Source organism: Hemitrygon akajei, chromosome 23 (assembly GCF_048418815.1).
Source record: "Hemitrygon akajei chromosome 23, sHemAka1.3, whole genome shotgun sequence".
Taxonomy (NCBI): Eukaryota; Metazoa; Chordata; class Chondrichthyes; order Myliobatiformes; family Dasyatidae; genus Hemitrygon; species Hemitrygon akajei.
In genome coordinates this window covers 59,280,506-59,296,073 of record NC_133146.1, presented here as the reverse complement: position 1 = coordinate 59,296,073, position 15,568 = coordinate 59,280,506, and the positions used below count along the sequence as shown (strand labels likewise).

The 15,568-nt window shown below is 37.1% G+C and overlaps 1 protein-coding gene across 7 annotated transcripts in view; it reads left to right on the top strand.

Moving 5' to 3' along the window:
• Positions 1–368: 368 nt before the first annotated feature.
• Positions 369–15,568, top strand: part of ccdc186 (coiled-coil domain-containing protein 186) — a 124,007-nt gene continuing 108,807 nt past the window's right edge. For all 7 annotated transcript variants that reach the window (XM_073027800.1, XM_073027797.1, XM_073027798.1 and 4 more), the window contains exon 1: positions 369–666. The gene's annotated coding sequence lies outside the window, so the exon portion shown is untranslated. The remainder of the gene's footprint in view (positions 667–15,568) is intronic.

Genomic DNA, 15,568 nt, shown 5'->3' with positions numbered 1-15,568 from the left:
TCATTTACTATCAAATGAGTGAGGTTTATTGCACTTTATGTAGACAATTGTAATTTAAATCAAGCATCATAGGAGTTAGTAGAGTATGCATTTTATATATAGTAGTTAATAATATTATTCAGAAATCTAGTAATTAAGGAAACTAGGTGGTTATATTACACTATTTGCATAGACTTACCTATTCTGACTGTGAAAAAAAAGTGTTACTAGTACAGTAAATTACCTAGCAGTCGATTGGTTTGCCGCGGGGGTGTCTCATTACGTCAAAGAGTGGAAACGTTCGATTGGCTATCGTGTTGTCAGGGCCGATGACCAGGGATTAATTAGTTGGTGATTGGTCAGGTTCTTTGGCAGGAGGTTGTCAGTGTGCTAACGCCATATTTGTTGTCGTGTCAGAGTCCGGAGCTGCGGCAGTGAAGGAGGAGGGTTTTTAGAGGCCGGAGCTGCGGCATTGATTGCCAGCGGTACTTCAGGTGGAAACTAAAACGTTTGGCTTTACCACCTTGAGAAATTTTCGAGAGCGAGTAAACGCTGGTGCTCACTGCTGATACTCGAACTGAAGCTGTGACGGTTCTGTCCTGACTGGGAGATGGTGCAATCCTGAGGAGGACTTGGTCCGGGCTGAAACTGGAACTGGGAGCAAAGGCTGGGGCCGGGCTGAATGAGGTGAGATTGCGCTGTTCCTTGGTATTCTCCTCGCACAATTTACCATCCATCCCACTCCGTCTACCAAGTCCACTTTCATCCAGCAAGGGAACAGGATGCAGGCCGAGGACTATACCTCGTCCCTCCTCTCCTCTCCTCTCTCCTGGCTTTCTCCTTGACCAGTTCATCGCGCCTGTTTCTATAATGCATTTAATATTTACTCAGCGTAGTTGCTTTGTGTATGACATGCTCTGCTGGAATCCCATCTATGTTTGTCATTGTTATGCAGATGCGATCTTTTGACTACTGTGCTGATATTATCAAAACATGTTAATAATTTCACCAAATCAATCCTATTGTTAATCCTAATCTGATTTCATATTATATTAAACTGCAGTAGATGTTACAATAAAATATTTTGCTGCTGATGATGCGAATGTCAGTTTTATATATACGAGTTTCATTTGTGTTATCTTTGGACGAGCACCATGAATGATATTTAATAAAATCCAGTTCGGAATGGTAAAAGACAAACGAAATATTTAAAGGTTCCGTTCTGATGGAAGCCAAGTGCTTAGTAAAACACTACACAACGTTTTAAATATAATAGCCTTTGATAACGAGGATATATACCTTATCAGTACAGTATACAGATACTTAGTTGCAACAACGTAGCAAAGTTCAACAAACCATGTTTTTTTTAAACAGTAGTATATGTTATTATTTTCCATAAGGATTACTAATAAGGCATCAAAGTAACTGAGCAAAATTTTGAATGAAGAGTAAGAATTCTTTAGCTGTACAGTACAAGTTGAGTACCCCTTGGGGCCAGAAGTGTTTTGGATTTAATTTTTTTTTGGAACATATAATGAAATAGATTGGATTGGCATAGTTTCCTACACTGAATTTATGTGCTACCGGTAAGCAGTCTTTCTGTTACACTTGTGCTTAACAGTAAAAATTATTACATAATGTGGTGAAGCGGAGAAACATCTCTATCACAGGAGGTGTAAGGCACTGCTTCCCTCCGCTAGCCTGCAGGTCACCTTTGGGCAAGGTGGAGCACCTGCTTAGCCCCTCAATCAGGGTCACATGAAGCCATGGGAGCAGGTGGTGGATGGTCATATGAGCAACCGGTGCATATCACAAGTTATGTGACCACTGACATCAGGCAGACAATCTCTGAAGAGTATTGATAATGGCTGGGGTCACCCCTGTTGTATAGAAGGCAATGGCAAATCACTTCTGTAGAAAAAAATTGCCAAGAACAATCATGCTCATAGAAAGACCATGATCGCCCACGTCATATGACATGGCACATAACAGACAAACTATTATAATGAAAATATATTGTGTGCAGGGTAACAAAAGCAGCTCAGCAGCATCGGGAGAATACCTGAATCAGCTGTTAAACAACAACAGACAAGGGCAGGCTTTCAGTCTCCACCTAAGATGTTGTGTTTTGATTAAAAAATTACAGTACACTGTATTTGTGTTCTATTTTAGGTTTATGTAGGTATAAAAACAGTCAGCATTGTAAACTTGGCATTGTAAATTCAAAATGGAATGAGGTCAAGGCAAAGCAAGAAACAACTGAAATATTAGCTGTTTCTCATTCCATAGATACTGCCTGATCTGCGTATTTCTAAAAATGTTTTTATTTCAAATTTCCAGCTTCTGCATTTGTTTTGTTTTCAGTGGAACCTGCATCCCCTTTTATCATGGAGGATTTGGATAACTTACTAGATCTGGCAAACTGAAATAATACAGAATAGGAATATATTTAGGAATTCAACTTAAAATTCATTGTTGGAAATTCCATGTATTTTCCACATGGGCAATAAAGAAATAAAATATAAGGAAGAGCAGTTGCTTAAATTAAAATAGAATCATGATGATGGAAAATAAATTTTATTTATCTAGAGACATACCATGGTAACAGGCCAGTGAGCCTGTGCTGCCCAATTACACAGTTAATTGAAACACAAGAAAATCTGCAGGTGCTGAAAAAAACACAAAATGCTGGAGGAACTCAGCAGGTCAGGCAGCATCTATGGAAAAGAATAAGCAGTTGATGTTTTGGGCTGAGACCTTTCATCAGTCCTAAGCAAATTCAGTGTTGGAGTGTATCAGAAGATTGGTATGGAATTCAAATAGTATGATTATATTGCTGCCTTATGAACTATTGAGGTTCTTCTGTTTCAGAATCAGTTTATTATTGTGAAATTTGTTTAAAATACAGGCAACCCCTACGTTAAGGCTGCTCTGGTTACAGAAATATACTCTTGCAGAATTTGAAAATCATTACCCAGAAATGAGATGTAGAATGAAATTTGTTCTCACGAGATTTGTGTGGAAAGAAATAAACAAATTACAGAAATTTGTTCTTCAACTCGTGTTTCTTGCCACATTGGCAGATGATACAGCTTCGTAATGGAGAAACTAGCAATAGAGCCTGTTTTCTCCACCCCTTCTGCTCCCTGGATTGCTTGTAAAAAAAATACAATTCATTATACGCAGGGAAGTTAGAATCAGCAATGTTGATGTACTTTGTTCATTTATAGTAACACACACAAAATGTTGAAGAAACTCAGCAGGTCAGGCAGGAATTGAATAAACAATCAACGTTTCAGGCTGAGACCCTTGTAAAGGTCTGAAGAAGCCAGAATAAGATGGTGAGGGAGGGGAAGGAGTATAAGCTAGATGGTGATAGGTGAAACAGGTGGGTGAGGAATGGGCATGATGTAAGGAGCTGTGAGGTGATAGGCGGGAAAGGTAAAGAGCTGGAGAAGAATGAATCTGATAGGAGTGTCAAACATGGGAGAAAGGGGCTCCAGTGGGAGGTGATAGGCAGGTGAGGAGAAGAGAAGAGGTAAGAGGGGATCCAGAATGAGGAGTGGAAGAAGAGGGAAGGAGGAGCGTGAAAAATTATTAAATATTAGAGAAATAGATGTTCATGCCATCAGGTTAGAGTTACCCAGGCAGAATATGTGGTGTTGTTTTTCCAACCTTAGAGTGACCTCAGTGTGGCAGTAGAGAAGGCCATGGTCCAATATGTCAGAATGGGAATGGGATTTGTAACTACAATGGTTGGCCATCAGGAAATCCTGCTTTTTGTGCATGGAGTGAAGGCGCTCAACAAAGCGTAGCCCCGATCTATGTCTGGTCTAATTTGACGCCCCCCAACACATTTTCAGATGAAGTGTTGCCTCACTTGGAAAGACTGGGGTCCTGAATGGAAGTGAGGAAGGAGGTGAATGGATAGGTGTAGCACTCTTCCGCTTGCAGGGATAAGTGCCAGAAGGGAGGGAATCATGGAGGGAGCATTTGCTGCAGATAGCAGAGAGTAGAGGGTGGGCGAGAAATTAAGATGTGTTTGCTGGTAGAATCCCATTGAAGATAGTGGAAGTAGTGGGTCATTCATGCCCTTCTAGAAAAGAAACTTGTGATTATTTTCTTTACTATTTTCTTTACCATTAGCTTTACTATGATTCCTATCCAGCAATGTAGTTTACTTTTAATTATTTTCTCAAATGACCTACTGCTTTCAGGGAACTATTAAAGATATACATCTTGGCTTTACCTGCGATATCCTTGTCTTTTGGCAAATAAATTAATCACAAGCTGGTTCTATTTATTTTTTGGTTAAGTTTTATTTAGAAAATAATATTTAGGGATTCAGAATGCATGAAATTTGACAAATAAAGCATCCTGAAGAGAAGATGGCATTTGTAATGTTTAGATTTGAGAGCTTTTGGGCAATAGATATTTCCTAGTTTATAGGTTTGAGGCAATTAGTCAGTTATTCCATTATCAAATTGAAGATGCCTTACATCTTCCTTTTTCTATGATCTTAATTATCTTAACACATTACCTTCAATATTCTGGTTGATTGTTAATTGTTGCTTTTATGTGTTACAAGTATCAGAACTCAGCAGGTCAGGCAACATCTGCTGAAATGAATAAAGAGTGGGTGTTTCAGGCTGAGACCCTTCTTCAGGACTGGAAAGGAGGGGGAAGATGCCAGAATAAAAAGGTGTGGGAAGGAGAAGGAGGACTAGCTAAAAGGTGATAGGTGAATCCAGGTGGGTGGGAAAGGTAAAGGAGTGGAGAAAAAGGAATCGGATAGGAGAGTAGAGAGGATCATAGGAGAAAGGGAAGAAGGAGGGACATCAGGGGGAGGTAATAGGCAGGTGAGGAGAAGAGGTAAGAGGCCTGAGTGTGGAATGGACGAAGAACAAAGGGGGAAAGAAATAAAATTACCTGAGGGAGAAGTTGATCTTCACGCCATCAAGCTACTCTGACGGAATATGAGGTGTTACTCCTCCACCCTGAACGTGGCCTCATCATGGCAAAAGAAAGTTGTGGACTGACATGTTGGAATAGGAATGGGGATAGGAAGTAAAATGGTTCTTCACTGGGGAATTCCGCTTTCGGCAGATGAGGTGTAAGTGCTCTCCCAATTTATGTTGGGTTTCACCAATGTAGGGAGACTGCATTGGGAGGACCAGATACAATAGACAAACCCAACAGATTCACAGGTAAACTGTTGCCCCACATGTAAGGATTATTTGGGAAACTGTATGGAGGCAAGGGAAAAGGTGAGTGGGCAGGCGTAGCATTTCATTCGCATGCAGGAGTGTGTGCCAGGAGGGAGATTAGCGGAGAGGGATGAACAGACAAGGGAATTACAGAGGCGGGGGGGGGGCAAACCCTGTGAAAAGTAGAGAGTGGGGTGAGTAAAGATGTGTTTGGTGGTAGGATCCCACTGAAGATGACAGAATTCGTGAACAATAATGTTTTGTATGTGGATGCACATAGATTGGTAGGTGAGGACAAGAAGAACACTATCCCTGTTAAGGCAGCAGGAAGATGGACTGAATGTAGATGTCCAGAAAATAGAGGAGATGCAGGTGAGGGCAGCAACAATGACGGAGGAAGGGAAAGTGGTTCATTGAAGAAAGAGGATCTCTCTGATGTCCTGGAAAGGAAATATGGTGGAGATGAAGGAACTGAGAAAAGGGAATAGCATTTTTACAGAAGATAGGTGGGAAGAGGTATAGTCGAGATATTCGTGGGAATGGATGGGTTTATAAAAGATATTGGTAGACACTTTGTGTCCAGAGCTGGAGACAGAGAGATCGAGAAAGGGGAGGGAGGGCAGGGTGCAAGTTGGAGCCAAAGTTGATGAAATTGACAAGCTGAGCATGGGTGCATGAAGCAGCATCTATGCAGCCTTCAGTATAGCGCAGGAAGAGTTGGGGAGCATAATCAGAGAAGACCGTTCTATGTAGCCCACAAAAAGATAGGTATAGTTGCGGCCCATGTGTGTGCCCATGGCTACCCTTCAAGTTTGGAGAAAGTGGTTTGGAGAAACTGGCTAATGGGAGCAGTGAATGTGCTGACAGTACAGTAATGCAAAACAAAAGCTGTGGCACTAGAGCTACTGGACATCTCAACAAACAGGCCAAAAATGAATAAGCTTATCTCCAGAAATCATAGTACAAAACGCTGGATGCACAGACCTTCACTGTCAGTAAATTTAGTTCAAATAGACAAGCAGATTATATTTTATGTCCATGGCTAATTAAACCTATTGTTCTAATATGTTGTCTTAAATTTGGAAAGAATATAGAAAGCAAAAAGAACATTAGATCAAGAAGACCCAAGCATTTGCAGTCAGTTAAATACTATAGGAGTTAGTGTAACTAATTTGATAAAACATCATGGACTCAAAACAGAACTACAATGAAGTAACTATTTGACCTGTTTTGACCAGGTTGTTTGAGGGTTATTTAATTTAAGGGTTCAAATCAATGATAACTAATGATGTGTTAATGTTAAGTAGTGGAATTACACAAAATTAGTGTCAAGGTAGTGTTAAGGCTAGCACAATGCTATTATAGCTCAGTATATTTAAATTAAGTGGTGCAAGAATAAAGATATAAAAAGTAGTGGGGTAGTGTTCATGGGTTCAATGTCCCTTCAGAAATTGGATGGCAGAGGGGAAGAAGCTGTTCCTGAATCATTTGAGTGTGCGCCTTCAGGCTTCTGTACCTCCTCCCTGATGTAAACAGGGAATGTTCTGGGTGATGTAGACCCAGGACAGTTTATGCTGAGAGGGCAATTACTTACATTGTCTATAGGTATTTGAGAATAGATTTGATGGTTTTGAGTCTCTGATATCCTTTATATCAGTTTGTTTATGCACAATTTCTGTGGGTCTTTTGAATTCCTACTTGCTCTTAAGAGCTGGTTTTGGTATTGCAATTTGCTTTTTGATACATGTCAATAAAAGAATGTTAGGTACCTTCTGGTATTCCTCCTACCCCACCCCCCGCCCTGCCCTCTCCTTCACCAGTGCCTATTCCTTTTCTCTCTCTCAACTTATCTCCTTGCCTGCCCATCACCTCCCTTTGGTGCTCCTTGCTCCCTTTTCTGCTGTTGGACTCCCCCATTCTCCAGCCCTATATCTCTTTCACCAATCAACTTCCCAGCTTTTTACTTCATCCCTTCCTCCCAGTTTCACCTATCACCTTCTGTTTCTCTCTCCCCTCCCCCACCTTTTAAATCGACTCTTTTTTCTCTCCAGTCCTGCGAAGGGTCTTGGCCTGAAACATCATCTGTACTTTTTCCCCATAGATGCTGCCTGCCCTGCTGAATTCCTCCAGCATTTTGTGTGTGTTGCTTGGATTTCCAGTTTCTGCAGATTTTGTGTTACTTGTAATGTTGGGTAAAATTGTTTTTTAAAAAATTTTTAATTGAATTTTCAAATAGGTTACAGAATAGAAAGAAATAATATCAGCCCTCCCCTTAACCCCTCCCCCCTAACTTGTCCCTATATATCTGAAAAAGAGAAAAAAAAGAAAGAAAGAAAGAGTGCCTGGATATTGGAAGATCCCCACATGCTCCATGGAGTTCAAAATAGCTTTAATATATATATTTATTTCTTTCCCCAGATGACCAACAATTTTATCTTCGGAGCACCTATATATTTAATCCTATCTTTTGTAAATAAGGGTGCCAAATTTTCAGAAATATATCATATTTATTTCTTACATTATAAGTAATTTTTTCTAGTGGAATGCAGCTAAAAATTTCATTCTTCCAACGATCTGTACTTAAGTATAAATCTGATTTCTAAGTAACTGCAATAGCCTTTTTGGCGACTGCCAATGCAATTTTTATGAATTCTTTCTGATATTTGTTCAATTTGGGTTTCGGTTTTATCCCTTCAATATCACCTAGTAAAAATAATATTGGGTTGTGTGGAAGTTGTGTTTCAATAATTTGTTCCAGTAAAACTCTTAAATTTGTCCAAAAAGGTTGAATTTTAAAACAAGACCAAGTAGAGTGTAAAAAAAGTACCAATTTCTTGATTACATCGAAAATATTGATCAGATAAATTTGGGTTTAATCTATTTATTTTTTGTGGTGTAATATATAATTGATGTAAAAAATTATATTGTACTAATCTTAGTCGGACATTTGTTGTATTTGTCATACTGTCAAGACAGTCTTGACCAACTTGTTTCATCAATTTTAATATTCAAATCAGTTTCCCATTTTTGTCTTGACTTAGAATTCCTTGTTTAATTGCCTTTTTTTGAATCAAGCTTTACATACAAGAAATAAATTTTTGGTAAAATTGGTTTTGAAAGGTACGTAAATTCATCCGTTCACACTGCACTTACTATGCCCTAGTAGTAGTAACAAATCTGGCTGTGAAAGCTTTTTTGTCAGCACTGTTTATACACATGAGCTTCAGAGATACATTTTTTTAAGTAACGGTGTAATTCTCAGTGGATTTGAAGATTTTAAATTTACATATTTATACCACATTCTTATTTTTCACAAAGATTTCTGTGGAATGTTTGACTATTAAAGACTGAAGCAAACAAATGAATATTAAAGCTGAAGTTATTAAGTAGCTTGATTGCTGTTGTTACGTACCCCGTAACTGGGTTTACAAACCAGCAGAAATAGAAGAATCCGTTGGAGTCTGGTGGTACTATGACCAAGGGTGTTTATTAGTAAAATTAGTAAAACAATACCAATAATACAAATATACAGATAAAACAGGTTAGCAATAATAAACCTAGAAGTGTAGGAATAATAATCAACAATAATAAACAAGCTCTATCAATGTCTAGTGGTAAAATGAATTATCCTTGAAGAATATAAAGTTCAGTTCAGTTCATGCGTGCTGAGGTAGTTGCGGTTGCTGTATTGTAAGTTGTTGGAGAGAGAGAGAGAGAGAGAGAGAGATTGAGCAGCTGCAGCAAGCAAACCTTCTGTTGTATTCTGATTCCGTCGTACCGTTGTGGTAATTTGGTTATGACCCTTCATTCTCAGCTAGACCGTTCTTCTGTGGTGGACTCGTCACTCTGGCATGAGTGGACACACACACAAGTCCCCACCGGCCCTGCCGTCACACTGTGAGCTTTGTTGACAGATCTCCTGATTCGGTCCTCGAAGCCCCCACCTTCCTGTGGGTGCACAACACTCAGTCAGTGTCCAGTGGTGTTTCTGAGAGTGTCTCCCCACACCTGTCCTTTATCCCCATTGACGGGGTATCAGCCATCCATCAACTCACTATGTCCATGTCCATCAAATCAGGCCACTTCTGCTGTCTCCTTAGGAATGTTAACGAGCAAAGTAACGTCCTTGCAGTCAAAGGTAAACAATCCAGGAAAAAGCCATAATACATAAATCAAATGTCTCTCTCTCTCTCTCTCTCTCTCTCTCTCTCTCTCTCTCTCTTATCTGTAGCAGATGTTCCTGCCTCTGTGCTTCATCTCTCTCTCTCATTAGCAGCATAGCAATAGTTCATAGTTCCCGGGGGGGGGGGGGGAATGGTTAACTCTGCACCCCATTTCCATCTGGTCTGTTCAGCACTCAGAACACTGTGTAGCAAGAAATTCTACAGTTGAAATTACGACCCCATCCTTTGCTGTTTTTGTTCATACACTGCACTGGTGATATCATCCACCTCATGATCTATTTAGAATTGCACTATGAAATATCAAGACATAACTTGCCATTCAATATTTAAGATCAAACATTTAGGACAGATTTTCTTAATAGTAAACGTGCATTTCAACACTTAATGCTGTAGATCCTTCCGATGCATTTAAAAACAATCATTTTTCTGGATCTGGAAGATCCAACATTTATTGCCTATTCTTCTTTGCCTTACGAAGCTCATGGTAAGCTGGTAAGCTTCTACCTTGAACTACTATAACCCTTAAGGCAAAAACAATGCTACCATGATTTTTTTTAATATAATTTTTTTAATTGAATTTTCAAATGGTTACAGAAGGAAAAAAAAGTTATCAACCCTTCCCCCCCCTTAACCCCTCCCCCCTAACATATCCCTGTAGAAAGAAAAAAAGAGGAAAAAAAAAGAAAGAAAGAAAGAATGCCTGGATATCAGAAGATCCCCACATGCCCCATGGAGTTCATAATAGCTTTAGTATATATATTTATTTCTTTCTCCAGATAACCAATAATTTTATCTTCGGAGCACCTATATATTTAATCCTATCTTCTGTAAATAAGGGTGCCAAATTTTCAGAAATATCTCATATTTATCTCTTAAATTATAAGTAATTTTTTCAAGTGGAATGCAGCTAAAAGCTATATCTATTTTCATTTTCTTAATGTATATTAAAATTCTCTTTATTTTCACTAGCCCATTAAGCCCATTAACATTAAAACTTTAAAAATTCAGTAAATTAGTCATTATTTTTAACAGGGTTACTCCAGTCTATAGTAATACCTAACTTTTTAACTTTCGTAGTACCTTGGGGAATCTTTTAAAAATTCTCCATGTTGCTATGTGTCTGCCCCCCCGATTGTCCAGGCAAAGAAAGAAAGATTAAAGAAAAATAGGTTATAAAGAAAAAAAAACAAAATACCCCCCTACTAATGTTGTGAATAAAAAAAACATTACCCCCCTCCGTTGTACGGGTCATGGCAATCGCCATGATTACACACATGAATCCCGTAGCAATCGATTCAAAGTTCCCCCAGCTCCCCTGTAACATAAAAAAGTATATATAAGAGAAGAAAAAATATCACTACTCTCGATTAATATTTCTCAAATTTTTACCTTTCTCCCCCTGTATCATATATTTAAGAATATATTTAAATATTCTTCTGTCCTTAAACATCCATCAACTCCATTCACTGTCCCTGTCTTCATCTTTAATCCGTTTCACTTTTAAATCTTTGGCTGTGGTTAGCGAATATTTGGGAGTTCTTGTGCAAATTCTTCCGTATCCCGATAATCAGTAAAAGATCTTCTTTTTCCGTCATCCAAAAAAATTATCAGGGTTGCCAGGTGGCGCAATATAAATTTATAACCCTTTTCCCATAAAACTTTTTTCGCTGGGTTAAATTCCTTCTTTCTCTTCCAAAGGTCATAGCTTATATCAGGATAGAAAAGAACTGTTTTCCCTTCTATCATCAATGGCCCGTTTCTCTTTCTGGCACGTTGGGCAGCCGCCTTCAGGATCTTTTCTTTATCTTGATATCTTAAGCATTTTATCAAGATTGATCGTGGGTTTTGATCAACTTGAGGTCTTGATCTTAAGGCTCTGTGAGCTTTCAATTTCAATTAACTGGGTTCCTTCCTCCATTTCCAAAATTTCCAGAATCCATTTTTGAAAAAAATTTATTGGATCTTCTCCCTCTATACCTCTTTAAGTCCAACAATCTTAATATTATTTCGTCTGCTAAAATTTTCAAGTACATCCACTTTTTCCAACAACCGTTTTCTTTCTGATGTCCAGGCAGAAATATTATCTTCCATTTTATTCACTCTATCAATGGTGTCTCCCGTTGTTTCTTCCAAGTTTTTAATTTTCTTGTCCATTTTGTCCTGTCTTTTCATCATTTTATCAAACATAATCTTCATATTTTAATATTTTTTTATTACTTTTAATGCTTTTAATTCATGCATTATTTGCACCAGAGATTTTTTTATGTCTCCAATATCACCTCCAACCTCTTCCTGTTGCTCTTCTTTGTTTGTCTCTTCATCTTCGTCTGATTTAACCAGAGAATCTGATTCCACCGCATATTCACTTTCACTTTCAGTTCTGATCATAGCTGGGATTTGTAGTTTGGGTTGCTCGTGTTTGCGCATGCCCCTTCCTTCACGCATGCGCAATTCCTGTTGCTCTTTTTTTTGAAACGGTTGATATTGCTGCAGTTTCCTGTTCTGTATCGCCGGAGGTAAAATGCACTTGAGCCCGAGGTTCTTTCATGGCGGCCGGCCTTGATTCTTTTCCAACTTGTATTGTCTTCAAAGTAGTAGTTTTCTTCTGCTTCTGTTTAGGAGACAAATCTTAAGACAATCCTGAGTAGTTTATAAGTAATTTTAAAAAAGTATTTACTAACTTTTCTTTATTTAAACATTATTTTACTGTTTTTTTACGGGAGAACTGGATTTCCACGTCTCGATCCTACATCATCACGTGACGTCCCCTGCTACCATGATTTAGACTTATGGGAAGGATGTAATTATGCTCTCAAAGTGACATTGACAGGAATTTATCATTATCAAGGGTGATGTTCTTCATTGATTATTGGATGATTGAGAATCCCAATTTTTGAAACATATTTCATTCAGAAGTTGAGATGTATTGTTGCTACCGAAGGTAGAGTTTGTCACTCTGGAATGGAGACTTTCTGCTTCCTTCATGGACTTGACTTGGAGAAACATTGTGCTGACTATCCTTCACTACTGTAGGATAACTTTGATAATCTATGCCACCAAATTAAGACCTTTAAAGGGTTCACTAATAATGCTTATACTGAATCCTGGGGACCATGCAGAAACATCATCAGAATAAAGGGAACATCTTCCATGAAGTTGCACCTACTTGCATCCAACTCTTGCTCTTGAGTCTAAAAGCTTCATTAGGTGGCCACAGTATCTGGATTCCTAAGAATTATCTTCCTTGTTAGAATCTCTTTTCCTAGCCCTCTGTTTCTTAGCCAAAATAAATTATACTAGGGTGAGATGAAGCCTTATTTTGAGAGGTCATAAACCTGTGATATCCAAGAATAAATTGATATTTTGTATTGTGTTCAAGGGGCCTTTGAAAATATTCATGAACTGTCTGTTTTGGGACTTTGGTGGTGGAGTGGTCTACTCAGCTATATTGAGCTTTTTGTTATAATTTCAGTACTGAGAATTGAAAAGTCATAGATTTGTACAAGAGGAAATAGGCCCTTCAGTCCACCATAACCATGCCGAGCTCTTTTTCCATCTAACTAATCCTATTTGCCTTTACTTACTCCACACACTCTGTGTCTTGCCTATGCAAATTCCTGTATATATTCCTTCTCCAGTGGTGAGTTATCAGTGTCATTCACTCATTGTAGTTTGAAAAAAAACTTCCTCAAATTTGTTTTAAAATTCCTTCCTCTCAGTTAAAACCTACACCGTCTACCATAAGAAGAAGATTCTGACAACCTACTGCCTATAATTTTGTATACCTTATCCTCCTCTACTCCAGGGAAAGCAAACCCAGCCTACCCAGTCTCTTCCCACAGCTAAATCTCCATGTGATGCTTATCCTTCCAGAACATGGCCATCTAATAGACCATGAGGCTTGAATGTTTGATCTTTAAGCGTTGTTTTCCTCAATTGACAAATGCTGTGCAGGCGCATTGAGGAGCTCCGAATCATCAATGACTTGTTCATTAAAGCATATGGGAAGACACATCTTGATCTCAGATTCTTTTCATTTTCATTTTGAGAATCTTTTTATTAATACATAATCTTCTACAACTATAGAATAATACAAAATATCAACAAATTGATATGTATACAATTAATAGAGCTGAAGAAGAAAAAAACTAATCAAAATATATAAAAATGAAAAAAAATTATATATAGAAAAAAAGGGGAGAAAAGAACCCCATCTAACTGAGAAAAAAACCCCATTAACTACAAAAAAAAAACCCATTAGGAATCAACCCCTGGAAGCAATACGTTTAACCATCATCTAAATATATAGAAAAAGAATTCATCAACTGCCAATTCACATTTTTTTAAAAAGATAATAAAATTGGAAGGAAACCATATAGAATAATTCAAATTAAATGGTAATAATTGGCAAAAGGACCCCATGTTCTCTCAAAATCAAATCAAGGTTCAAAAGTTCTACTTCTAATTTTTTCCAAGCTGAGACATAACATTACTTGAGAAAACCATTCAATCAATGTAGGGGAAGAGATATCTTCCCGTTTTAATAAAATAGCCCTTCTTGCCAACAATATAACAAATGCAATTACATGTTGATCTGAAGATGAAATACCTTGAATGTGATGCGGAACTATTCCAAATAGAACAGTTAATCTATTAGGTTGTAAATTAATTTTCAAAGCTTTAGAGATTGTAGAAAATAAAGATTTCCAAAACAGTTTAATGAAGAACATGACCAGAACATATGTGACAAAGTAGCTACTTCAGATTTACATCTATCACAATAATTATCTACACTAGGAAATATTTTCGTGTCTCCTTTGTTAAATAATAACGATGGACAATTTTAAATTGAATTAGACAGTGATTGGCACATATAGAGGAAGAATTTACATTTTTCAAAATTCGAAACCAATCTTCATTCACAAAGGTCATATTAAGTTCTCTCTCCCAATCTTGTTTAATCTTTAGTGATAGGTTCTCTTGTTGTAACAAGAGTAAATTATAAATTCTGCTAATGAAACCTTTCACTAAGGGATTCAATTTCAAAATGGTATCCAACAAATCAGATTCTTGTAAGTATGGAAACTTAGGTAAATATTGTTGTAAAAAATGTCTAATCTGAAAATATTGCAAAAAATGTGAATGATCAAGAGAGTATTTATTAATTAACTCTTCAAAAGTCATCAATCGACCATTATAAAATAAATCTGTAAAAAAATGGATCCCTTTAATTTTCCATTGGAGAAAAATGGGGTCAGTTATTGAAGGTTTAAATGAAAAGTTTTGATATAAAAAAACTAGACAACTTAAATTGTTTAAAATTTTAAAAATTATGAAACTGAATCCAAGTCCGTAAAGATTTTTACCAGGTAAAAATTTAAATTTGGAATTTTGGAGAGCTGTAAAGGTAATAGAGCTCCTAATATTGAAGTTAAATGAAATTGTTTAACAGCTTTTAATTCCAAATCAACCCAAAGTGGGTTTTGGCTCTTAACACGCCAGTATAACCAAAAACATAATTGTCTAATATTTACAGCCCAATAATACAGTCTTAAAATAGGAAGTGTAAGTCCACCATCTTTTTTGGGTTTTTGTAAATGGTACTTGTTAATTCTTGGTCTCTTATTGTTCCAAATAAAGGAAGAATTAAGAGTCAATTTGATCAAAAAATTTTTAGTTAAAAAGATAGGTATATTTTGGAAAATGTAAAAAAATCTAGGTGAAATCATTATTTTCACAACATGGATGCGACCTATTAAAGAAAGAGTAAGTGGATTCCATCTAGAAAATAATAATTTCATGGAGTCTACTAGAGGAACTGTATTAGCTTTATAAAGATCTTTATATTTTTTAGTAATTATAATACCTAAATATCTAAATGTATTAACAATTCTAAAAGGAATATCATTATATGTACTAACAGGAGCATTTAATGGAAACAATTCACTTTTATTCAAATTAAGTTTATATCCTGAAAATTTTCCGAAATCTTTTAAGTGTTTCCAAAAGATTAGGAATTGATTCCTCAAGATTCGAAATAAAAATCAAAAGATCATCTGCATAAAGAGAAGTCTTATGTATGGTTCCATTTACAGAGATACCATGAATGTTTTTGGCCTCCTGTAATGTTATAGCTAAAGGCACAAATGCAAGATTAAATAATAAAGGGTTTAATGGACATCCCTGTCTAGTACCACG